Genomic DNA, 27,717 nt, shown 5'->3' with positions numbered 1-27,717 from the left:
TGTTATGAGTGAAGTGAATTTACTCAGCAAGACCAATATAAAATGCCAGAGTTGTGCTTGTTCAATCATAATTGAAGAGCAGCAAAAAAAGCACATTAATTGCTCTTTCCATGCCCATTTTCAGTCTAATTGCCACACACCTTTCTGCCAGGGTTATCTTTCCACTTCTCTAATGATATCAGTTGTTCTATACAGGGTCCCTTCAACCCGATTGTGACTTTATTACTAAGGCAACCAGTAGTGTACTGCAAGCAGCAGCCATTTTTATTCATCTTTTCACAGTCAGACTAACAAAGTAGTGCTTTTTAATAGCATTTTTCTTTCATCTTTAAAAAATAAGTCCCTAAGGAGCAGTAACAATTTACATCAGTTGAAGATTTGGATCAAAGAGCCTGAAAACCCAACAGAGACCACGGTGAAAAGAAGTGACAACCCGGGCAGCTCAGCAACAACAGATCCATGTGGTGAAGGAATCCCCAAAGTCTGAAAGTACTGCTGGGGTTTGGTTCTTTAATTAGCACCATGCAGCCAAAGTCTCCTACTGTTCACGGCTGAGGAGAAGGGAGCTGAAATGAGATCTCTTTGTTGCTTTCTGGGGAAGCAGTGGCTTGAGCATCTTCCCTCTCCATCTCTTCCCTCTCCGCTCCTCTAAGGCATGCAGAGTAGGATTTTTCACTCTGCCAGTCAAATCCACTGCAACACGATAAGTTGTGTTCTCTGTTTTCAAGTGGAGAATTCACTGTACTTTAGCTTTATCCTTTTCTTAGAGATCCTGGGGCTGGTAATCTCACCAGAGCCATGGGAGAACTGAATGGACATTGTTCATTGTTCACATTGTTGTCACCCAGGGTGTGATACTGCTTACATCAAAGAACTGGTATGTGTAAAGGAGCTGCGTTAAGGATGTACAAGCTGCCTTCGTTAAGATCACTTCTAATTTTTGAGAATTTGCCTTTGCAACCCCAGATTTTTGTCCCCATACTTTGTATTTACGCATGACGTGCCCCATCAGCCCAACCGTATATTATTCCAGTGTTGCTTTTCTAATAAACAAACCCACACTTCTCCTTTCAGGAGGAGTCTGTTCCTCTGATCGTGCCCTCCCTAGGGCTGTGGTGCTCAGCAGACACCGTCTGCGTGCTGCAAGGCTTGGTGGGGCCACGCTGAGCCGAGTCCCCCACAGCTCAAGGCAGGCACACTCAGCTCCTGCTGAGATTTGGGCTGAAAGGTGCTGCTGCTCCTACTGTGGTGTTTTGTCTGCTTGCTTGCTTGTTTTTCCAGTGTGGCCAAAATGTAACTTCAGCAAAATAATTGCATGGGTTTGGTTTGGATTTTTGTTGTTCTGAGTTTTTTGTTTGGCTGGTTGTTTTTTTTTTTCCTTTCAGTGTGGACAGAATGATGCATTTTTTCCTTAAATATATTATTGGAAACAGCAACTTTATTTTGGCTGAAATATTTTAAAAAGCAAACAAAAACAAAATACAGCCTGAGGCAGATACCAGGCATGGAAAGTTCAGCCTAAATCTGTATTTTTTATGAAGTTATGACCAATGGAAAATAGAGTCATAGGATGGAAAGTGTCGAGCAGCTCTTGTAATAGGTGTCATTGCCTGTGTCTGCAGTGTTCAAACTGGGGCACGCAGGATTGAAGGCAGTGCTGCAAGGTGTGCCTCAAAAGTGATGTAGACATGCCAAAAAAGGAACATCAAGCAAATGTAAAAAAAGAGTCTGTTCTTACTTGTGGCTAAAGTACTCAGTTAAATCGGTCTATTTTTTCCCCACAGTTATCAGACACTGGCCAGACTTTTGAAGATGGAGCAAAAGAGGGAGGTTGAGAGTGTAACCGGATGTACTGCTGGTACGGCTGCTGGAGCAGCCTTGCTTTGATCTGGGCTGTAACCAGTCAAAGGCCACTGGAATTCAACGTTCGTGTCTCATCTGCAAAAAGCAAACAAGCAGAAACGTTTTGCTTCCCTCGGTTCCTGAGCTAACCTCTGAGACAAAGGGACCAAACCAACTGCAACAGCCGGTGCTGGGGACCAGGAGGGGAGTGAAGGTGAGAGCAGCAGTGCCAGGTGTCAAAAAGGGAGGCCTTGCCTGTGTCCCCCATCCCAGACGGGCTTCGTAGGGGCAGTAGCACCTCAGGGTCCCAGGGGCTGCTTCTGCAGCTGCAAAGGCTGTCTTAGGCACCGAGTCTTAGCGAAAGATGTAACGTATTTTGAGTTTTCGTTCAGAAAATTAGCTCTGAATCTTATCCCTTTCAAATTAAGCTTTATATGTTGAGAAAGAAATCTTTTTAAGCTTTAATATTTTAGCTTGTCAAATTACTGAAGAGGATCCAAGCTCGTTTTTTTTCTTTTACTTTTAATGATCAAAAAATGTTGCCTATCTATAAGGACTGTTTTGGTCTGAAGTTTTGAAGCTTTTTGAAAGTTGATTTCATGTTAAAAAAAATATTAAAATATTAACAAAAAACCTAATTATTTTCAGAGACCCTCTGTGTTCTCTTTTACATTATGCTACTCTTAACAAATTGGCAGCATGGAATGAAAGTTTGATCTCCCTTTTCTTATAGTACAAAAACCTAATCCTTTCCAATTTTTTTTTTCTGTCTTCACATTGGATGAAGTAACTTTAAAAGGATACAGTAGTCTTATTCTTTAAATTGAGAGGAAGCAATAGCAAGCAATGTCAGAAAAATATGAGATGAGGGAAATTCCAGCAATAAGTTACTGCTTTCAAACTATCAAAATTAATAATTCAATAAAAAAAGAAGAAAACCACATTTTTTGTATATTTTTCAGTTCTGAAAATGTTACTAGATAATTTCACTGAAGTTAGAAATCTCAAATCAAAGGCTTCTCCTGGGAAAATCCTCACAAAAATACTTTTCTTTTTTTTTTTCCCCCAGTGACTACTAGTGTTACAGCATTGGAGAAGCTTAAAATGAAGTCCTCAGTGAAAGTCCAGTTGCAAACACTGGTACACTGAGACTATGAAGGTGCCAAAATCAGCATAACTTCTTAATAACTGTTAACCCCAAAATAGCTATTTTTAAGAAGAGATTTTAAAAGAAGTTTTACCTCCAAAATAATTCTGGGTATATTCAGGCGTTAAAGGTCACCTGAAATAAAGAAGTTGGTGGAGGCTTTAACCAAGGAGACAAAGTTATATGTCTACAATATATCTGTTTTTATTTGGTGCTATAAAAGCCTAGTACAAAGCTTGTTCAAATAAATGAAAATCTTTCAGTCCTAATAGAATTTTATTCATGCCTTCAGTTTCTGATTTCTGTGAGGAGTAAACATGTAGTTAACCCTATTCTTATTTATTCTGTTGAATCTATCTCTTTTTATATCATGATGGATTTTATTCTATATTATTAAATACATATGTTGCCCCTTTTTCTTTTCTTTTAGGGACATCTTATTGACTTTGTTTTTTGGGTTTTTTTTTGTTTTTTTTTTTTGCTTCCTGCAGTCAGTATTGATCTATAGCAAAGTGCAAATTAATTATATTAATTTTGAGCAATCATTACTCCATTTATTTGCCTTTTTGCTGGAGTTATATAGCTGTCATGACCAGGTAGTTTCTTTAACATAACTGTCTTGCAGCCTCTCCTTGTGAAGAAGACTTGCAACGAACAGTGGGTTTTTGTGTTTACCTGGGACAGTCATGGTGAATAGTGAAGCCCGTGTTAAAAAGCCTTTCCCAGGAAGCTTTCTGTTATGAATTTGTCTAGGGAAAAACTGCAATACTCAGTGTGGCAACCCCAATGTCTGTTCATCCTATTAACCTTCCCAAAACCCCAGAACATGAAATTATGTAACTGGAAGATATGCTGATTTTTTTACACTGCCTGTTCTTGGCCCCCACGACCGCTACTCCATGAAGTGTGGATCATGAGTTAAAGAAGTCTTAAGGATGCTCCTGAGAGAGCCTCTCCCAACAAGAGTGTCTGCTGGTACAGATAGCAGACTCCAGCTTGGTGCCTTTTGATTAGAAAGTCAGCTTGAGATGTAATTAGTCAGGTGGCCAACATATATGCAGATGTTAAAGGCAGGATGATGAAACTTTAGAATCCTTTTAAACTGCACTTGGTAAGAAACATCAATTAATATATCAAAGGCTCAAAGGAAGCAAGATCACAAAAGCTGTAGAGAGGTAAAAAGAGTTACTGGCGAATCTTAACTAGCACACCGGCAAGATGGGACTGGTCTCTGCAGTTAGTTCTCCAATACTTTATCAGAGTTGCTCTTACGTCTGCTGGGATGCTATTTCTCAGTTCAATCAATCTGCATTATTAAGATAACGTCCACAAAATTTAGTTTTAAATAATACCTTGCTGGATTTAATTTTGCAGCTTGCTATAGTATCTTGAGCAATTTTTATCTTTCCTTTGCTTTTACACCAGTTTTGCATTTGTCAGTTATTACAAAGTTATTTAAGCAATATCTGCCTATTTTATGCCTTAATTTTCCCTCATAAATCACCTTTATTTATGATAGGCTGAACCTTTATATTAATATTATTATTTTTCTGGTAGTCATTAAATAACTTATGCACTAACAAAAATAAGAAGAATACAATAGAGAAGAAAAAAACTTTACTGTAGACAATGCCTTCTAAAGTGCTAAAATCTTTGAAGTCTCAGTGTGTTACTTTTTGAAAATCAGGGTCCACATTGTAGTTACTTAAGGTTCATGCTAAGGAAAAAGAGCTGGTCTTGCAAATAGCTTATTTGTTATTATTATTTTGGCAGATTCATCCACTTTAGCTCTTCCATTTAATCTTTCCCATGTCTCCATCTTTTTTCTCGAGTAAGAGAAAGAGCAAATTACTATCTTAATCCATGCCTATAGCCATGTTCACTGCACTAATTCTGAGCTCTATTAAAAAAATAAAATGACAGAAGAACAAAATGAAAAATAGATTTTGTTGACAGAATTATGTAGAAGGGTGGCCTTGAGAGCATGAACTTTGCTTGAGCTATAATGGATGCAGTAGTGTATAAAATTTAAACTTTTCTCTGTGGATGAATGTCAACAGTGGTTTGCTCTTTTCACAAATGATCAAGTAAGTACCACACTGAATGTACAGAAAACCTTTAAAAAGTATCCTTTTCCCCTCTAAGAATATCCGTCCAGCACATCCACAGTGATGAGTTTTCCACGTGCCCTTATTGTTACAGTTTTGCTGATGCTTAGAGAAGACCTGTCTGACTAAGTTAACTCAGTTGCACTTAAGTTGCAAGGAATTAGATCACCAAAGCATCTCTCTAGGAACCTTTTCTTTTGAACTTTTCCAGTTGACTTATCCTTCAAAAACACAGTGCAGCAAATTAGAACAGACTGGGTGAAAAAAAAAAAAAACCAAAACAAAAAAACAAAAACCAAACCTCCTGGGATATTTTCATTTTGAAGGGCCAACTTGTCAAAAAACATGCCAAACAATATTGGTTTTGATTAATCTTCTGATCAAATAAGGTTTCAAGTCTTGCCTCTTTTCTGTTCAGCCTCTACCCTTCTCCCTTGGGTAGTCAGCCTTTGTCTACAGTTGTGGGACTGCGATGGCCACGGAGCTGTGAGGCAGCCCATTTGTGCTGCTGTCTTGGGTATGGGGTCCACGAGGCTGCCAGCACCACCCTCTGGGAACAAGCTTCTGGGGGCCAAGGGAGCAAAGGAGGAGGAAGAAGGGATGGAGGGAGGGAGGGCATTTCTGAATTTCCAGATGCTCTCCCATGGAGGTGTGAGCTGAAAACTCTGGGCACTTCAACCATCTCATGAGGGATTTGTGGCACTGGAACAGAGCCTGCCTCCAGCGGGATATTAAAGTCAGCTTTGCCAAAGCTGGATTGAATTTATATCATCCAGATACCAGTATTTCCAGTCTCTGAAGTCAGCTCCACATGCCTCCCAGAGCTGTGGGGCTGAGGAAGGAAAGCCAGAAAGGCTTGTATCCTGCTCCCTTGGGAAATCATCTTCTGTCTAAATTTGGGATTATTGTTGCCAGAAACGAAGAGATACAGGCTGATGCAACAATCCTTTTTTTTTTTTTTTTTTTTTTTTTTTTTTTTTTTTTTTAAGTGAACAAAAAGGCTTTTCTGGAGTTTCCCACTTTGACTTCTTTCATATTTGAATTATTTACTCTCTCTGTGGGCTGAAACACATAATTCAGGACACAGTGCCGAAGGAGTGAAGGCAGAATGGGCAACAGCCACACAGTGAGACAGTCATCATGGCAGTAGGATGACAGAAGGATCCACACTAGTACATTTGTTGGCTAGATTTGAAATGCCTACTATCATCCTTCTAACTTCCTACAGTCATTCAAGGACAAGATAACATATTTTGTCAAGATTGCTCATTTAATGCTTCTTTCAAATTACCCTCCCACCTTCCTGTAAATATGCTCATGTGAACTAGTTTCTATTCTTAACAAAAACAGACTACAAAGAAATGCAAAATGATGCAACTGAAAGCTTTATACAGAATTGTACCAGAATGAAATTCTAGTGCATGTTTGCGCTTGCCACAGTGTATGTTCTTCTTTCTTCTCCAGTAGGAGCAGAAATCTCCCTTTTTTAAATTTCATTTTGATCTGTGGCCTGGAAACATTTTATGTACATACCTATGTCAGGTATAGTACTTAAAATTAAGGGTAAATAATTACATTATTAGCAGTGACATTCAAATTCTATTCAGTGCAAAAAGTAGTATGCTGTAGTATGCTTCATGATTCTGAGCACAAATTTTTTAATACTTTTCTAAAAAAAAAAAAAAAGGAATATCCAGTGTGTGAAAAATTAGTACTTTGTATCAAAATTTCTCTATCTCACACACTTATGAGTTTTGCAATAGAGAAAGTTATAGCCATATATTTTAAAAGATTGAAGAATATTTCATGAATGGTTATCTAGAAAGGTATCCATGAGGGAAAGAGTTTTGAAACAGCTCTTAGACTCTCACTATTTCACAAAGGAAAAATAATTAAGCACTAAGGTTTTAAATGCATTTCACAAGTTTATTTAGTTTGAAGAATTCATCCTGCTCTAATTAGCACTGTGATATAAGGAGGCTTAATCACTCTCAGTGAAAAGAGGATGAACTTTTTATTTCAACTCAAATTAGATAGGGACCGAAACTTCCAACTTCTTATTTTGTGATAAAAGATACAAAGCTTTTTTTATGCTAAAACTGGAAACAGTCTTATTAAACCATGCAGCTGGGTGTCTGCATGGCAACTTGCATCTTCCTGTGACAGAACAAGAAAATATGAAAGAACATCTTGTTGATCAACCTTTTATTTGTCCATTGCAGATAAATGACTACCTGGAAAGCACAGGATTATACTTTCTTTATAGTGCTTAAAATACTTGAAGACTGCACAAGACACATAGGTGATATTACTTACACATGGTTTGTTTATTGCCAGTGATAAAACATCTACAGTTGCAGAAAACAGGTAGCATACAAGAACAGTGTTAGAAAGATGAACTACTAATTGAGACCAGCTATTTTGTAACCAAGTAAATATTAGCTAAACTGTAGATTTCTCCAAGCAGAAGTTCATAGAGGAAAATTGTAGACCTTTTCCTATTTTCACTTGAAACAAGGCTGTAGCTATTTTATTTATAAAATTCTCTATAAATATGAGCTAAATCTTGGATTTCTTCAAGCAGAAGTTCACAGAGGGAATCTGTGGACCTTTTCAGCAGATAACCTCATTGATTCCCATTTTTACCCCAAATAAGGCTGTGGCTATTTTACGGAAAGAATATAAAGACTGGGAAGTTGAACATTATGGTAGAAAGAAACTATATTACTATAGTGAAAGCAATTTAAAATGTCTCTTAACATATATTAATAATCTCAACGGTTTGGTGGAGAATGCAAAATCTTCACCTTAGACCCACAAAACAACACAGTCTGCTATGATAGCAAGCAAACAAATGTGAAGACACTGACTTTGTAACAAAGGATGTGTTATTTGCATTGAAGTGAATGACAACGTAAACTAGATTGAGGTAATTTTTTTTTCTGCAACAAGCAAGAAGATGTGTGAGGTGAGGGAAGACTGAAGCCCCTGGCTGAGCAGAAGAAATTAGTTCTACAGAGTCCAGCAGAGCCTGTGGAGGGGAGTGGGGGACAGGGTAACAGAGAGAAGGGAGCAGAGACAGAAAGTCCCACCAAGGAGCAGCACCAGGACAAGGGAAATGCTGTAGGCACCCAGACTCCACTCTGGTAACAGGTAAGGTCTCATCAAACCTTGCTTCACCGTCCCATAAAGCATTTCACCATCACTGCTCATTTGGAGTCAATGCAGTTAATTTAATGTATCCTGAAGCTGGGGCAGCAATAAAATCATATCTTTGATGAGCGGCAACAGAGTGTATGACTCTGTTTAGATGTCTCATGGTTGCCAGGATAGCTATCTGCCCTGTTATAAGGACTCCTGTGTCCAGGTCCTTTAAAAAAACAGTTTGTGGTGGGGTCAGAAGAACTCCCCAGGTGCCTGCCCAGTGCTCAGGGGGTCTGTAAAGCAGGGAGAACCTGCAGCTTTCAAGATATGAGAGAAATGCATCAGGAAGAGTGGTTGCATCCCAACACTGCAAAGGAGCAATGCTCCAAGTATCTACGCAGGTAAAAAAAAAATTCTGATAAAAACCCCAGCCAACTTCTTTGTAGAGCATTTCAAACTCCTAGCAGGCTGAGGCTCCTCCAGCCCCCAGAGGAGTCAGCAAGACAGAACATCTTTCAGGCACATGGATTCATACATTATTTGAAAAATCTAAGCAGTATCCAGGAAATTCATCCCTGTGCTAGCTATTCAGCTCTGTAGTATTGCTGCTTTGCTGAAACAAGCAGGATCTCTGGCTTTGTTGTTCAGATCCACTCATGGACAATACGATATAGGTGCAGACAGAGTGTTTTCATCAGTATCACAAGGACTTGCCAGAGGAAACCAGCATGAGGCAAAACCCAACAGCTTTAAGCTAAAAATCTGTCATGTTTTCAACAAATCTTACTCTTGAGAAACATCTTCCCTGAAAAAAAAAAAAAAAAAAGAAATCTCGTCAGACTTTAGGATTTTTATACCAATAACTATTATTCAGCTCTTAGGAGTAGAGTCCTGCAAGACAGATGAGACGGAAAGTGTGCTTTGGTTGGAAAAGCCCCTGAGAGCACACTTTCAGGCCAATTTGACTGTGAGAAATTCTGAAGCTCTGGCAGTGGATGAAGTGTGTGACAAAAGGCCTGAAGTGACTTGTGGTCCCATACAAAGCCTCTGTGAGTGGAAGAACCGATGTCAACTGACCCAGACAGGCAAAAAAATGGATATAAAAAAAATGACATCTCAAAGGTGGCCCCTTAACGCATTCTGTGTTGGGGGAAGGAGTGGCAGCAGGTAGGTGGGACACACATGAAGGTTGAATTTCAGCAGGAAAGTGAGTCTGAAATTAACCTCTGTGACCTCTCAGCTTCTTCTGTAATTGCAGATAAGAGCCAATGCTGAAGAAAAATGTAATGAATTTTCTAAACTGCTATCAGTTAAGTGGTGTAATGCAAACACATACCTGACATATTGAAAATTTACCGATGTAGTACCTTGCATAGTAGCTTAGTCACTTTACATGCAGAATGTAAATAATGAATAACAGGTTGGATTTGGCATATTCCTATGAACTGTTACTTTGATTTCTACTGCTCTACACGAACACATAAAGCAAAAGACTCTAGAGACAACTCATAGTGGATGTGCTACTTCTTGTTATTGGTAATCCCTCTTGGAACTAGGGTATTGGTAATTTATCTGCTTGATACCTCTGAAAATAGTTTTTTGTACCTTTTTTCATATGCAAGTAAATATTACTTTGAACTAACTTATTCTTAGTTGCTTATAACATTTTCTTGCATCAGGTCTATTAGGTGCACATTTTCTTTGGAAAACTACTTGTAAAATAAATTCTTCCTCCTCCAAAGGTTCAGAATCTCTTCACAAATGTCACATTGTCGTTACTGACAGCAGAGTTCATCAGTGACTTTCAATCACTGATAGGAAATGATGTCCTGCTTTCAGGTACAGCTCACTCAGAGAGGGCTTTCTGTTTAAGGAAGGGCTTCTTTTGTCTTCTCTGCGGTTCAATAGAGTGGTTTAACCTCATGCTGCAGGCTGATCTGCATGTGTGGGCACATGCCATCCTGCTGAAGATGGCGTGCATAACCCAGAGCACTTAGCACCCCCAACCAAGCAGCAGTTGGTAGGGCTAGTTGGCCCAGGTTGCTTGGCCTGGGGGCTGCTTGGCCCTTGGACCTTCCCAGGTGCCCTGGATCCTGTGCCCTCTCTGCTTTCCTGCCCATCCTCATTTGGGAAGAAGGTGCTGAAACACAGAAAGCCGAAAGTTAATCACCAGAAGGGTTTTGACAAGGCTGTTTTCACTTCTGTAAGCCATGCATGTCCCTAAGCAAAGTCTTTTGCAGGACTGAGGCAAGATGGCATGAACAAGGCTGCTCCCATGGGAGCAACAGCTAATCTAAGGCAGACCCTAAAACAAACTTCTCTGAAATACTACTTGAAGAGTTTCTTGTGTCTTCTCTCATTCTTCTTTCTCAGCCACTTCCTGCTGGGGTGTTTAGTTTTTCTCACACAGTTTTGAGACTGTGATACCTTAACTCAAACGCTTTTTCTTTCCTTTCAGTGAATTTCAGCTTTTCAGTAGTCAGCTCATAAAGCTTTTCATATTGGTCAAACCAGTCCTCTATATCTGTTACTCATTCATCCATGACATTCATTTTTTTTTTCTTTTAATTTAGTAACAGCTGCTTATAAATCAGAATATATTAACCCACTCTTGCTTTTTATTGTGCTTAGGAAATCTGTTAAATCTTCTTCAAGGAAAGTCATTCCATTCTCTACTTCAGTTAATCTTTCTTCTGAGGAGGAGTCTATTACTGGATGGAACATCACAAGTTAACTCGGCTGTTCTTAATGTTAGGCAAAATATAGTTTGTTTTCTTCTGATGAAAAAAAATTAAATATTTCAGCTGTGAAACTCTTCGCTGTATTAAAATGGGGGGAAAAGAAAAGAATAGCAAGAAAGACTCAGGAAGTGGAATTAAACCAACTAATAAGCAATCAATCAGCTCTAGAAATTGGATGTAAGATTCTGCCTGCAGAATTACAATGCCAAGATATGTTATATGAATTTAATTTCTATAAAGATATGCTGTTAGAAGTGAGATTCTGCCAACATGTTTCCCAGCTCTGATAATGCATCACAGTGGAAATGCTCTGCAACGTTATTAATGAAATCAAATCACTTATTCAGGTTCCAAAGTTCATTCCTTCTAGGAAAATCACGTGTTCAGTTTCTTTGGTTTCTTATCTCAGAATCTGTTTAGCAGAGGTAACCTGATGGGATGGTGTATAACCTGGTTGGTGAAGCACCACGCTGAGACTCAGGAAACCTAGGTCATATTCTTTTGGACGACCTTTGGGAAGTTTCTCATCTTTCCAAGTCATAGCCTGAGCATCCCCTCCGTGTATTATCCACCTCTGTAAAGCACCTACGGAGCCATGTTTGTTCTAAACTGTCTTTGTTTCCCTCTCAGTCTTTCTTGCCTACTTATTGTTTTTAATACCAAGAATACTCTGAGTAATTCATATAAAATAAAAAACCTAATGGTAGTATCAGTGATTCTGCAGACTGTACCTTAAAAATAATTTCAATCTTTTTCAAACTCTTCCTTGGAAGAAAAACATTCCAAAAATCTCTTCTCATGAATGAAATTACCCTCTGCACCTCCTGCTTCCCTACTCCTGCCATGGGTCAGCACTTTGCCTGAGCTACCCTTTCCAGGTTGCATTTCTGACTCCCCCTGTGACTGAGCTACTTATTAGATACATCCTGACACTTCCCACCAATGTGTGAGAAAAACTGAGAAAAGAGGTAATTTTCTAATAATTTTTGTAACAAATTTATTTATAAACCTGCAGATTATGACCTTCACAGCCAGGTGAATAAATACATCAGAAGTCTTATTACAGTAATGCTGAATCTTATGATCAGTTTCAGGGTGGTACTCATCTGTTAAGTATTCTTCGACCTAACTTAGAATTTTTAACATATAACATATTTAAATATATAGAGACATCAGGAGTACAGAAGCATATTTCCAATATGGCAAATTCCCTGAAGTTAATATCAAAATTAGAGGAAAATCAGAGATTCCATAATTAAATTAAGAAAACTGACAGGGGAGAAAATGAAAACATTGCTGGAACTACAGTGGATGAAGCAGGATATGCTTTATCAAGAAAAGGCTCAATTCTTTACTCATGTTACTACAAATGATAAGGAATCAAGATTCTTAGAAGGTTTAGAGCAAAATGGTCCTGCCAAAATGAAGATTTTCTTATTTTCTGCATGGTTACTCTGTGCCTGAAGTCTGTTTATTTGCTATTGCCTTTCCTCATAGTTTCATATTATGTGTGCTATTCGAAGGCATAAAAAGTGATCCAATCACTCCTGTATCAGTGATCTAAGCATTTCATTCTGGACTCACAATCTCATATAAGATTTAAAAAAAAAAAAAAAAAAGAGAGCGTGTTTTGGTAGTAAATCTGAGACTTAGGAAAGCAGGAAAAATATTTTTTCATAGTTTTTAAGGAAAAAGGAAGACCTTTTTCCTACTAATTGCTTAGTCTCTGATATGAGAGAACTTCTATGTTCTCCAGCACTTGTGGACTTCAAGCCAGAAAAGGTTTCTTTTTGTCTTTTTCTTTTTCTATGCCACAGATGCTTTGATACATTTTGCTTGTGCATTTCAGCTGGTTTCTCATACTAAATTCCAAATGTCTGACCAACAGCCTGATAAATCATTGGAACTGAGGGATACTAACAGGCTTTAGATTCAGAAAATGCGTACCTCAGTATAGACAAAATCTTTTTATCACAGTGGTTGTCTCGAAGGAGACATAAGTAACGAACAGTGAATAATCTCTTCATAAAAGGTAGAGCCTTTAATTTAAATTAATTACACAGTCCAATCTATATTTCTCATATACCTTCAGGGACTTCATTAAAGCAATTAAATGGGAAAAATAACTCCCCCTCTTATTTCTTATCCTCCTATTTTTAGACTAAGAAATTAGACATAATTTATATCAATATGATTATCTTAACTGGAAGTAATTTTCTTCTGTGCTTCTTCCTGTGGCTTTGTTTCATAAACTGTGTATAAACAGTCATTTTTTTTTCCAATACGGAAGGCTGTTTTCTAGGCACTATTGATTCTATTATCCACGTACACACAGATACAGACTGTTACAGCATATTTTTTTGACTTATCATTTAGTTGATTGTTTAGTGTTTCTCATGAGCCTGGTATATTTAAGGCAGCAGGGGAACTGCTTGTCTGTATTTTCCCTGTAGCCTGTTGTGATGAGAAAGGCATTACTATATCATCTTTTGCAGGGGACTTTCATTTTGCCAACTGACTGCAAAGAAAGTCTGTTCAGAGGATCATATAATTGTGTTGGTTTAAAAGGCATAGATCCACAAAAGCACAAAAGGATATTTATACTCCAGGAAGTGTACTGAAAGAGAAAAGAAAAAAAAAGAAATAGTAGATAAAAAACTCCAGGTAAAAACTGAGATTTCCTCACAGACCATTCACTCACACCCGTGCTTTCTTTTCTTTAATTGTAATTTACCAAAGGCTTTTGGGCTTTAAGTCCTGTATACCCGTGGCTGTCCTCCCCTGCAAGGAGAATTGCACAAACCTGACTGAGGTCAGCTACTGAGGGGCTGACCCAGGAGATTCCCTTCCCACCTTCCCCTTTACTATTATTTAAATTACATGTGATTTTTATGAATACAATTATCCTAACCAGAATTCATTTATTTCTGCACTCTTTCCAGCAGTTTTGTTGGATAATCTGTGCATGACCACTCATTGTTTTTCCAATATAGAAAGCTATTTCTGAACACTGAGACTGCTGTTCACACAGAAGGACGCAGTTATAATAGGTTCCCCTATCTGTCATTTATGTGATTGTTCACAGTTTTAAGTGATTCTAAGATCTCTAAGTAAGCGGAGGAGCTCCTGGCAGAGGTCAGCTACTGGTGGGTTGGCACAATGCAGAAGGCCAAGAGTCACTATCAATCGTCATTGTGCTTTGTTCGTCTATACTATTCAGTGAGGAAGCTGAGAGCCTACGTGTTAGAGAAAACCTCTGGAAAGACAGGAACACATCCAGTCTGGTGTTTCAAACACGAATATTTTGCTGATAAATGCTAAACCCAATTACCAAAAGAGTTAAATTCCTAGTTTCTTATGTGTACTTAATTCTTTAAGCATTAACTGTAGGAACAAGCACTGTAGAAAGAATGCTCCTAAAGCCTTAACATTCATAGCAGACTTGCCTAATACTGGAAGAAATGTCAGCAGTGGGACAGAGCAGAGGAATGCCTAGCTCAATAGTCTGTCTCTTTTACTGCAAGTCGAAGGTTTTGAGTGTGGAAGAAAAATAGGCTTCTTTTTGATTTTGTAAAATTACAGATCAGATATGGTTAGATGTGACATTAGATACAGTATGCCACAGCACTGGGGAAGCTCTGAGAATCAGACAAATTGTCTGGAGAAGAGAATTCAGCTGTAAGAAATACAGGGGAAAACACATATCTTTTCTTATTCTGGAATAGCATTCTGAGAATAACGTTATCACCTTGTCAGGTATCCTTCTAAAGGAGGAAGACACTGAGGGGCACTAAATAGAAAAACAGAAAATTGATATTTTTTTTTAATATAGAGAGAATCAAGATGAGTCTCCAGTCTTGTTTCAAAGTACATGGCAGGTATTTTGTCTTCATGTAATAAAGCGATGTTTGTGTTTGTTTCTGAGAAACAGCTACTATGTACAAGCTCTTAAAAATAATATTTTAAAAAAACAACCCTCAACTCTAAAGCTAGGTACTTAAATTTCTGTTCAGATCATCACATCCTTATAGGAGCTTTAACCTTTAATAACTTAGCCTCCTCCAGTCTGGCAACTTTGGGACTATCTAACGTCAATAAATAAATTATCTTTGGTCTGGGAGTGTTTAATGAGTGCTTTATGGAAGATGTATGAGCTACTGAAAGAAGGAGAGGAACTTGTAAATGTATTGCATCCATTATCAGAGTAGTTATGACCTTTTGGCCATTTCCAGTCAAACAAAGTGTACTTTTGAACATTAAACCAGCAGAAACTGCAATTTAAAAACTATGTGACTTCTGAATGAGAAGTTTTATAACTGTAGGAAAGTGGAGGATGAATGAAAGTCTTTGCGACTACTTCTTACAAGCACATAAGGCAAGAAAAACCTTTTCTATAATGCTTGGCTAGTGGTATATTTTGACATGAAATCTTGTTTCCAGAAGCTGTCTTGATACATTTACAAATGCAAAAGTGCATATTTTATACAGAGGTTAAAGCTTTTGTAGATGTGAATATCGTGAGCTTTGCCTTTAGGCAAAAACACTTAAATAAATTTAGCATTAAAAAAATCACATTGTATTCCTTCCCAATGACCTAGATCTGGTATGAATCATCCTTTTTAACATTTTCATAAACGTAAATTAAATGCCAAACCATAGCAACAGTCGTTAGGAACAATTAGAAAGCAGTTAGCAAGTTTATGGCTGAAGTCCATTGGATGGGTACAGCTCTTCATTACATCAGGTTTATGGCATTGGCCATTTGCCCTGGTGCAGTTACACCAACATCATGCACATGAGAGCAGAGCCACAACCTGCTTCTTCAAGATTAAAAATCTAGAGTTGTTCTCAAATGTGTTTTAAACCCCTTAGTCTTTTTTTCTGGTTCAAAGCGCTGTTTCCAACATGGCTGACTGATTCAAATAGAGGTGAATGTTCCTTGGGATGTATTAACAAGATGTGTACAGACACTTAATCTTATCTCCACTGCTTCACTTCATTATACATTTTATCCCAAGCACTCCTCTTAGCTATTCGTCTCTCGCACTGATGATATTTAAGCTTTTTCTGTTCTGTCTCATGACCTGATTCCCCTAAGTACTGACTCACCACCACGCCACTCTAGCTTTCTGCTGTGCACAACTTTCTCTAATACACAGACATAAATGCAAAAGTAGTGGAGTGATAAATCATGTCTATCATGCATGAATTATACTTGCTTTGGGAAACCTGTGAATGCCCTGAGCAGTGTGAACTACATGGCTTTACTCTTTAATGTCCAATGTATTTATAGCAACATAAACAAAATGCAGAAACAAACATTAAAGTCAATACTCTACACTAAATTATGCTTATTGTAGACTTTTTACTAGTCTTAATTCTTGAGTAACTTCTCAGCTTGGGCTTTAAAAAGTAGAAAGCCTTTTTATTGTATCCTGGTGACTAGTGGTCAGTGCTGCAGCAGAAGAGGGGTTTTCATCCCGTTAGATTTCCAAGCTCAGTTCTTGATAACAGACTGTATTAAATATGATTGCCTCCTTCTTTAAAGCCCCAGATTCACCACTCTGGTTTCCATGTTACCGTACTTCAAACAAACAAAAATAACACTGGAGCAATCCAGTAGGACAAGCACATGCAGCAGGTTTCTCACTGAGGAGAATTGTAGAGGAACCATAATTACTGCAGCTGGATATGAAAATATTTTGAGAAGAGAAAATTATAGTTTCAAGTGGGACTCTCCAAAACTCTTGGCAGAGATCTTATTAAAGATAAGGAGAAAATAAAATATTAAGAGATGTAATAGCTGAATACTGAATTTTCCTGAAGGTTACAGCTGGAATCTGAATAGGCTGGAAAGGCAATATTTCACTTTCAACATGAAAAAGTTTCACCTGTGGAAAAACCTTGATCTGACACTTCAGATATCAGAGGAATTTAGAATCGCTTACAGAGCTTACTCCCATCTTTATTGTCTGTAGATTTTTTCCCAGAGAAGGAGGCTTTGTTATTTTCTAACCCTTCTGTTTTTCTCAGATGGTGATAAGGACTACATTATGAACAAAATCAGGAAGCGTAAAGGAAGTATTTCATATCTGGGGGAAAATACATGTTTCTTGAGATTTCACTAAGGCAAAACAAGCCCGAACAAAGAAGCTTATGATTCTGAAAGCTGAGTTTGCTTCCTTTATCATGACTGCTTCAGGGTGGTGGGGAGTTTTTTGGGTTGATTTTTTCTTTTTAAAAATTTCCCTTCAGCCAGAATATAATTAATTGCTGCAGGAAAAGAAAAAGTGTTTTTCTTTGATTAAAATGGTGCTGAGCATATTTACTATTTCACTCTGAAAAACAGGAAGCTCAAAAAAGACATTTGCTATGATTCCAGTGATGGGCTGTTATCTGAAAGCCTTGTTCCCAGAACAGATATTGAAATAATTGTTATACCTTCCCTCCTCAGGCTTTTCACTTTATCGATATAGAATAAATGTTTCTGTCTAATGAACAGATTTATCAGGATTTTCTAATGAAAGTGAGTACAGAGGATTTCACTGGCCAGGAAAAAAACGTGTCTCAGTCCTGTGAAGTGACAGTTGCTATCATGCACTGGCCTCTGTGGAGCTTGCAGTCAGGTTCTGCTCTGTTTTCAGGGTATCAGAGGGGAGTAAATCTTGCATAGCTCTCCTGGGACTGGTGAATTTCCTTTTTTGTTCTCTTCCTCCCTTGGTGGAGGAAGGTCCCATGTGCACTAGGTATGTGATTTACCTACCTAACAGGCACTAAGCAGCCTATTCCCTATGGTAGTTCTCCTCCCTCAGAAGGAAATCAAGGATGTGCTAGTCAAGGTGGCCCACAGTTCCATAAGGAGGAAACATCATCACAAGAAAGAGGTAAGAATAAGAAGCCTGAAGATCTGCTCCTGTGCAAGTCTGCCAAGTGTTTACCTTTCATCTGCTATGGTAATGATGGCTGTCAATTGGCTATTCTACAGCTATTCTACAGCTTATGCTGTTGCTAAAATAAATAAAGTTTGAAGGATTGTGCAGCTGCCTCTCCACCATGAGGAGGCTCAGCCAAAGCTTTCCAAGTGGATACTGGAAGGGACGCATAAAACAGAACAAAAGAGAATAGATAGAATAGAATTAAATTAGAATAGAATACAATAGAATACTTCCGTTGGAAGGGACCTAACATGATAATCCAAATGCCGAAATGTGGCCAATGGCATATCGCGTTCTCATAGTCAAGTGCTTGGAAACACCAAGGAAGTCACAGTGTGTGAAGAGTCTTGGCACACCACCAAAGCAGTTAGATTTGAAGGAAAAGCAAATCCAGTTTGGTCCTTTGAAAAAATGTATAATTTCCAGTGACAGAAAATTACTCTTTCAAGTAAGAGTATGGCTCAGTAGTGGTTCTTTGTCTGCTTACCTCTCATTTCTGCAACATGGAATGTTACTAATTAGTATATTATTAAAATTAGAAAAAAATGTATTTGTGTATAGAAAACACTTCTAAGCAGTTTAAATTAAGCTGAATACACAGCTCTCCAAGAACTGGGGCCTAAGAAGACACAGTGAGGACTTAAAAGTTTTGATTCTTTTTCATTCATCTTCTAGTCTCTGTACTGATGCCTGTCCTCATTTCTAAATTTCCATGTAGCTGTAAAACTCTCAGCTTGAAGCTGCAGTTTTGTAATTTGTCAGACTTGAGGAGATGCTTTAAAAAACATTTGCTCAAATGATTACAGCTACTGTTAAAAACTCCAGTTCTGAATATTGAGCAATTAAAATCTTAGTAATCAGATATGAGCAAGTCATGCCCATTTTCTTGCTTTTCTTGTTTATTGGGAAGAATGCTGTTTTTATGAGAAGTTAAACTTTAGTTAGAAAGCACATCAGCATAACTCAATTTGCCATGTGGCTGTAATAAAAGCAGTACCAAGGCCAAAAATAATTTTCATTTTACGCACACATTAAAAGTTAACCTACAGTCTTTTCCACTTTGCTAAAGGTCCAGTAAGTACAGTACATAACCTTCTGTCTTGAGCTTTTAGTTGGAACTAGTTTAGTATTTATTAGTCACTTTTCATGCTAAAGTTACCACTCATCACAGTTGAGTGCATTCTTTAGATCAGTTAATTATCTGATTTGATCCTTTATCATGGAAAAAAAAACCCCATGAATACTTGTTTTTAAGCCCTTTTCATAGTTGAGTGGTCTGAGAAGGGTGCAAAGAATTGGTTGTTTTAGTGTTTGGATGAAGGGAGGAGCTGTGTTTAATCAGGGCCAGATTTATGAAGAGGATGCCAGTGTAAAGATTCCTGTTGGAAATGGTCCATGTGTAATATCACAGTTTGACCACAGGTAAATACACAAGGCATGTCTCATCTAGACTGAAATTAGAAAAATGAAGGTAGTTACATTAAAGAAGGGATAAAGCAGATGTGTGAACACTTGTGGATATGTCTTTGCTCCCTAACTCTTACAACTGCCTGTCAGATTTATTTTGTTTCTTAAGGCTATTCACAAGTATTCACACATTCCTTCTGTGGTTTTATGTCAGTAAAAATCCATGCTTTAAAAACAGAAAATCCCCTTCCTGCACTAATACAGCATGTTTACAAATTTCCTGATGCCCATTAAATGTCTTGCTATGGAATTCAGGAAGGAGACATACTTGATTAAAATATTTTTTTTTCCAGGTATTCAATCTTAATCCCATCAAGGTAGAAAAAAAAAACAGAAACAAGGGAAAGATAATTTGCTACTCAGGTGTTCATAATGCATGCGAAATAATTAACTCTTTCCTGCTCTCCCTTAGGTCTGTGGGATTTTAATTTCGTTTTAGCGCAGGGCTTGTAATAATGCACAGACTGATAGACTTTGAGAGTGTGTTCTTCCACATTTGTGGGCTTACTAGAATACATGGTACTCTAAGTTACTCTAAGTTTTCTTCATACTGCTTGCCATCTACACTTATTAAAGTTGTAAGATAACATATTTGCCAGACCTGATCATTTGTGATTTTTTTTCCTCCTGATTCATGTTGTCTTTGGAAAAATTTCTATGTACATAGAAGCCGTTGGGTTTTTTTTTTTTTTTTTTTCTGACCTATGACACATTATGATTTCTTGAAATATTGTGTTCAAATTTGGTAAATAGATATTGAAAGAGCTTTTTTTCTTAAAGGTGTGATCACAAATTCAAGTCAGTATCTTGTCCTAGAAGTTCAGTTTTGATGCTGGTTTTGCTTTGTGATTATAACTAGCAATATAAGTTATGCAGGGGAATTCTGGTTGCATTAATACATCTCTTATAAAAAACTAAGTAATCAGTAAGAAATCAGAAGTCTTCCCATTTGACTTCAGTGCGAGTGTGTTCAAGGCCCCAGACAAGAATTTTGTAAAACCTATGAAGTATCAGCAGTCCAAAGGGGAATTGATAAGTAAGCAAGACAGAGGAATCATAGAATTTTTTTTTTAAATGGTTTTGCCCAGGCCGCTGTTTTCTGAGTCAATTTTCTTTAAACAAAAAAAGAGGGAAAATAAAATAGATTTGCTGACGATTTCAGATGCAATTATCTACACCATGCACTTATTTTCTTATCAAGAGCATGTAGTTCTTATAAAGAACACTTGGCAACTTTCACTAGATGTATTTGCGAGTGACTTGATATAAAAGCCAAAGGCCATAAGAAGTCATGTGCATATAGAATAATGGAAAGACAACTGGTGCCTTTTTTTTTTAATTAAATGGAACAGAACTTATCAATATTCTGATTCATATATGCCTGTAAGCATATAAAACCATTTGGGAGAATAGAGGCATACTGGCTGTGTCCTACATGACTGACCATAGAGCCAAGTATTTTTTTACACTGTTCCTATTTACCTTTTCACTGCAGATTGTATTGCATTACTTTTCATTACATAAGATTCTTTCTTGTGGAGGTTGACAGGAGGATCACTGTTGTATTCATTAAATCAAATTGAGAGTTAAGATAAGAATTAAGAGTTCACTCTTCTAAGAAGCAATTGTGAAGTGTAGGTCACTCTGAGGCAGCCAGTGATTCTGTTAGTTTATCTCCTTCCTCTAGACTTCATTTCTTCTGCACTCATTTAATAGATAAAGAACAGAAAAAATGAAATTAAAGAATAAAATTTGTGAACATTTCCCCAGACCACTGCTTATGTAAATACAAACATACACATACGCATATTTAAAGGAACATTTATTAAGAGGTTGCCACATTTCGCCTGTGAATTAGGTACTCTAACATTCAAAGCTGAGGCTCTTTTAGAAAACAATGTTTGTGGAAATGTATGTAGAAAATTAAGTGACTAATTTTCAAAATCAGCTTGGGCAATCATAAACATTCTTTTTTTATATAGGCAACCATCTAACCGGTTTGTTTTTGCTGCTGTGTGGGAAAAAAAAAAAAAAAAAAAAAAAAAGAGAAAGAAAAAGAATAATTTCACACAGCTCTGAATAGAATAAAACATCAGATAGATTTTCTTTTTGAAAATCTTCTTCATGGATAGTCCAGTCACTGTAATAGGTCAAATGCAGACATAGGCTTGAAACTAAATATTTACAGTTCCCCACTGCTTGGACTCAGTAGTTACCGAAGACCTAAAGAGAAAAGGAAGTTGCCCAGCTTGAGTAATTCTTCGTATATGTTTTGAGATGAGAACATAGGCAAGAAAAGGATGGATTTGCAGATAAAACGAATCCTGGTCCACACAGATACTTCCTGCATAACAAACAGTAGTTGTGCTTTATAGAATACAGCATATGAAGTAGCTGGCGATCTTTGACCTTCCCTACTCTCAATCCAAAAAATGCCTTCACCACCTTCACTAGAGGAGCTGTGCAAATCTCCGCCAATGACAAAAGAGCATACGGAAATGCAATGGGAAGATTATCATTCCCCAGTGAAGATTAGAAATACTTAATGAATCAGCTTTATCTTTTAACAGGGATACCTGAAGATAAAACATTTATACCAGAAATATTTCTACATTTTCCTAGTGTTCAGTTGCTACTTGCTAGGCAGAAGATAACTTCTACTGGAAGGTTTTTTCATTTAATTCACATATTGTCAGAGATGAAATGCAACATTTTAAACATTTTCATTGTGGAGGATTTGACTCAGCATCCCTGGAAGTCAAAATCCTAACCCAAAACCACACTTCTGTTCAGTCCTCCGTGATTAAGTGATGACATTGAAATCTACAGTTCATTTATGGTATTTCCATATAGTGAAAACATTGAAAAAGATTTATTTATTTATTACATGGAAAAAAATCAAGTATTGAATCTGCAAATGTCTCCAGTCCTCTCCATCTCCTTAACTATTATTCTCTGGTGTTATACGTTATTAAATACTCTTTGCAACAAGGCCACTCAGTTCTGCCATCTCTGCCCTTTACAACCTCCCTTATGAAAATGTGCAGCTTAGTGGGTTTTTTTTTTTCTGCTGAGGTGATACCTCTCCAGCTTTGTGCATCTACGGCCCCACGGCTGTAACGATGCCAGCTTTAAAAATATTGTGTCCCAGAAGATGGTGCTGTTTATATAAGTACCCATACACTGCACTAAACATCTTTATTTAAAGGTTTTATTTGACTGATGAATAATTTTTTCTTCTTGGAAAAAGAGGAGTGGAGGAGGAGGATTGTTGCCTTGCTGAGAGGCACCTGATCACCAGCAGAGCAAGTCAGGGTCTAGCATGTCTCCATCTTGACCTAGCTATGTTTCTGCAAAGAAGCCAATGTGTGATGTCTCTGGTCTACCTCCTGTTAGAGATTTAATAAGTGTCTTTATAACCTACAGTAAGGGTTCCTAACTCTGCAAATTCTATTGGAACGAGAGAAATTATTCCAGACAATCTTTAAGATACCATGTGACAACGCAGTCATTGCACTTTTCATTCTTAATGACTTTGTTCTTCAATGATGTCCCTTTCACACCTACTCTAGGTCCTTCTGTTCTGCCGAAGACACTTGAGACTCTCAGCTGCATCACTCTTACAAAAGAAAAGCTGTGAGGACATGCTTATGTGAGTCAGTGCTCTATACTGGTGGAAGTGAAAATGGAATTATGATTAAACTCTTAATTCAAAGTGTACTATATTGTTTTTATATATTTATTTTGTGTATTCAATGTATTTCAGGGTATACAAAAATTATCTTTGATCAGAGTTTGCAACAAATGTTAATTCAAAAGTTATTGCGTTTGCGCTACTTATACACTCCCATCAGTTCAGGAGCTGTGCCATATTTAATTTTAAAGGTTTTTATTCTAACACTATACTTTCCTTAAAAATTAATATGTTATCTGTCCACTTACTTCATGTTTTGTACTTGAAATAATAAACAGAGCACTTTCAGAGAAGGGCAACAAAGCTGGTGAGGGGTCTGGAGCACAAGTCTTATGAGGAGCGGCTGAGAGAGTTGGGATTGTTTAGTCTGGAGAAGAGGAGCCTCAGGGGAGATCTCATTGCACTCTATAGCTTCCTGAAGCCAGGTTGTGATGAGCAGGGGTTTGGCCTCTTCTCCCAGGCAACAAGCAGGACCCGAGGAAATGGCCACAAGTTGTACCAGAGGAGGTTTAGATTGGACGTGAGGAAAAACTTTTTCTCCCAAAGAGTGGTCAGGCACTGGAATGGCCTGCCCAGGGAGGTGGTGGAGTCGCCGTCCCTGGCAGTGTTCAAGAGGTGGCTTGATGAGAAGCTACAAGATATGGTTTAGTAGCTGTGGCAGCAATGGTAGTGAGAAGACGGTTGGACTAGATGATCTTATAGGTCCCATCCAACCATGTGATTCTATGATTCTATGATTCTATGATTCATTTCACAAGTCTGGATACTTGCCGTTGATGTCAAAAATGAAAATGCATTTGCCAAAACACCAGGGAAAAAGAGGATAGGTCTGCTGCTAAACTGGAGGCCTACAAGAAAACACATCAAAATAAAGAGAAAGAGCCTTGCTGATTTATTTTAAATTTGTATAAGTTTTTTTTTGGTTTCTAGCACAAGATAATAAAGAGAATTTTTCAATATTGGATGCTAATTGTGTCTGTATTTTTATAGAATCATAGTTAAAACATTAATTTCAGATGCACCAAACAAATTAGATATTACTATTTTGAAGAATTTTAAAGCATTTTTATGTGTCCTCCAGACTTCTTTTCAATGTGGAAGTAAATGTGAAGGACTGACAGAGTATCTAATTGTTAGATTTTAGTGTATTTACCACAAGAGCTAGGAAACTGCACCCTGACAGATGAAGAATAACGTGCCAATGAACACATTTCAGATAATGGATCCTCGTTATACAACTAAAACTGGACATGCTGGGAATATATTAAGAATGGGATCTGCACTTGAGCTGAACCCAAAATGCAGACTCACTGTCAAAGGCACAGAGTGACACGCCTTACTTTTCCCTTCAGAATTCCCTTTGGACTGGGTACTTCTCCGGAAGCTTCTCCTGCACTATGGCAAGCAGATTTAGCTCTCACTGATATCAGCAAAACCTCTAGTAACAGATATTAAAAATTAATTAAAAACTCACAAAACTCACCCCCCCCCATCACGTCTGCCATAGCTAGTCTTAAATTGTCTTCATAATTCAACACCAGATTCTACCTTTTCAACAGTCTTCAAAGGAAAATAAAGAAGAATTCCTTTAAAGTAATTCTTGGGGTTGCTTCTGCTCCCTGCAGTGACTTCCCTGGGGAGGCCAGCCACTGGGTGGACAAGTGGCGATTTCAGTGGAGGCTAGACAGAAAGTAAATTAAAACCCTAACTGTGCTTTCAGTCTTGTTTGTACTGTACTGTTTACATCTATCTCATGATGACTGTCCTCCGGCCCAAACACAAACCTAGAAACATTGTTGCAGTCCCTAGGCAACCATACAGAATTTAATTTTCATATGATGAATCTGGTAATTTCTCAAGGAAGTGTCCACTCTCATCGTCAGACAGAATTGTCACTAAGGCCGGTCAGCCTCACCTCTGTGCCTGGCAAGGTCATGGAGCAGATTCTCCTGGAAACCATGCTAAGGCACATGGAGAGCAAGGAGGTGGTTGGTGACAGCCAACATGGCTTCACCAAGGGCAGATCGTGCCTGACCAATTTGTTGGCCTTTTATGACGGGGTAACAGCATCGGTGGACAAGGGACGGGCAACGGATATCATCTACCTGGACTTGTGCAAGGCATTTGACACTGTCCCGCACGACATCCTTCTCTCTAAACTAGAGAGGCATGGGTTCGATGGATGGACCACTCGGTGGATAAGGAGTTGGCTGGATGGCCGCACTCAGAGAGTGGTGGTCAACGGCTCAATGTCCATGTGGAGACCGGTCACGAGTGGCGTCCCTCAGGGGTCCGTGCTGGGCCCGGCCCTGTTCAACATCTTTGTCGGCGACATGGACAGTGGGATAGAGTGCACCCTCAGCAAGTTCACCGATGACACCAAGCTGTGTGGTGCCGTCGACTCGCTGGAAGGGAGGGATGCCATCCAGAGGGACCTGGACAGGCTGGAGAGGTGGGCCCATGCCAACCTCATGAAGTTCAACCAGGCCAAGTGCAAGGTCCTGCATCTGGGTAGTGGCAATCCCAAGCACAAATACAGGCTGGGTGGAGAATGGATCGAGAGCAGCCCTGAGGAGAAAGACCTGGGAGTGTTGGTAGACGAGAGGTTCAACATGAGTGGGCAATGCGCCCTTGCGGCCCAGAAGACCAACTGCATCCTGGGCTGCATCAAGAGGAGCGTGGCCAGCAGGTCGAGGGAGGTGATTCTGCCCCTCTACTCTGCCCTGGTGAGACCCCCACCTGGAGTACTGCGTCCAGTTCTGGAGTCCCCAACACAAGAAAGACATGGACCAGTTGGAAAGGGTCCAGAGGAGGGCCACAAAGATGATCAGAGGGCTGGAGCACCTCTCCTATGAGGACAGGCTGAGAGAGTTGGGGCTGTTCAGCCTGGAGAAGAGGAGGCTCTGGGGAGACCTGATAGCGGTCTTCCAATACCTCAAGGGGGCCTACAGGAAAGATGGGGAGAAGCTGTTCAGTAGGGCCTGTTGTGATAGAACAAGGGGTAATGGGTTTAAATTAGAAGGAGGTAGGTTTAGATTAGATATGAGAAAAAATTTTTTTACAATGAGAGTTATAGAGCACTGGAACAGGTTGCCCAGAGAGGTGGTGGATGCCCCATCCCTGGAATCGTTCAAGGCCAGGCTGGATGGGGCTCTGAGCAACCTGATCTAGTCAGGGATGTCCCTGCTTCTTGCATGGGGGTTGGACTAGATGACCGTTGAAGGTCCCTTCCAACTCTAACTATTCTATGATTCTATGATTCTATGATTCTAAGGGGTACTGCCAGTGTCCCCATGATCTTAGGGCTCATTAGAAGTTAAGGTGTTCTGAGTATAAATTCTCCCATATGAAAAGAAACCATCAAAGTACTATGGTAATGTCTGAACATTTTGTGGGTAAATCTTTCCCTGATTGTTTTATCCTGTGAAGAAAAACAGTGAAAAAAATAAATGCTATTTTGTGCGACAACCTTGTGTATTGCATTAGGGTGCTCTCTGCCTTTTTAAGAAGAAGAGTGGGGAGCAGGACGGCATGTGCCTTCAGAAAGCCCATGGAGCTCCAGGGCGTAAGGCCAGGCAGCCAGCTCAGCTCTGTAGGCAGCAGTCTTCTGAAGAAGACAAATAAGATCCTCAAAATGCCAGATCTACTTCTACAGTGAGTGTCTCATAGACACTCACTGTGTCTATGAGAGCATTTTTGTGGTGTTTGATGTGTGGGGAAGCTCTTCTTGGTCTGGGACAGTTTTACAACACTGATTGGTCCTTAGGTCTGAACCTTTACTCACATCTTAACATTTAGTCTCCAGGGGTTTGGTCAATGTCTTCCAGGAGGCCAGAAACATGAATGTCCTTTGTACAGAGCAAATTAACTCGAATACAAAATTCAACATACAAATGGAATTATCTTTTAAAAGATACAGAAAGATATGTTTACACCTGTGCAAGTATCTGGATTGTCCCAATGAAGAATCATCCATCTCTGCAAGTGTTAAGTCGCAGCATGAGTCATGTCACCAAGGCTTAGTCCTGAATACCTCCCAGTTGGAAAGAGAAACAAGGCTTCTTCCCTCTCCATACCTATCTGGTTCCTTGGTATCCATCCAGAAAACAAGACGTCCACAGTTTAATCTTCCTTGCCTTTTTCCTTTCTTCAGTCCTCTGGATGCAGCCTGTTAACAAAAAAGTAAAGGCTCTCTTCTCAACAGCCAGTGGAGCTGATCACACCTGTGCATGGCCCCATGCAGCCAGACCTTGAGATGGCTCTGGTCGTTATGGATGAAAGGGAGAATGAAGGAGAGCAAGCTCTCCCATGCTTCCCCTGGCAAGTAATTCTTGCCAGGGCTGTTTCAGCTGCAGTTAGCACCCCCGTCACATAATAGCTATGCAGCATTTTCTTTTGATCTCATGTACATAAACCCTCTGAGAATAGTATTGCTGATTCCTCCTCTTTTCAGAGACAACTATCATTGCCTATTTGCCTATATGATCCCTAAATGATTGCTCTGCTTCATTACTCATTTTGCAGTTGGATTTCAAAACAGAAAGCTGGTTAATAAATCTTAATCTAATTAATCAGTCAAATCATCCAGCACTTGTCTACTGGCTCTTTTCTCACCCTGACCATTTTTCATAGTGGTATT

This window comes from Chlamydotis macqueenii, chromosome 3, assembly GCF_036417535.1.
Source record: "Chlamydotis macqueenii isolate bChlMac1 chromosome 3, bChlMac1.mat, whole genome shotgun sequence".
NCBI classification, from domain to species: Eukaryota; Metazoa; Chordata; class Aves; order Otidiformes; family Otididae; genus Chlamydotis; species Chlamydotis macqueenii.
Note: the sequence above shows the minus strand (reverse complement) of the source record.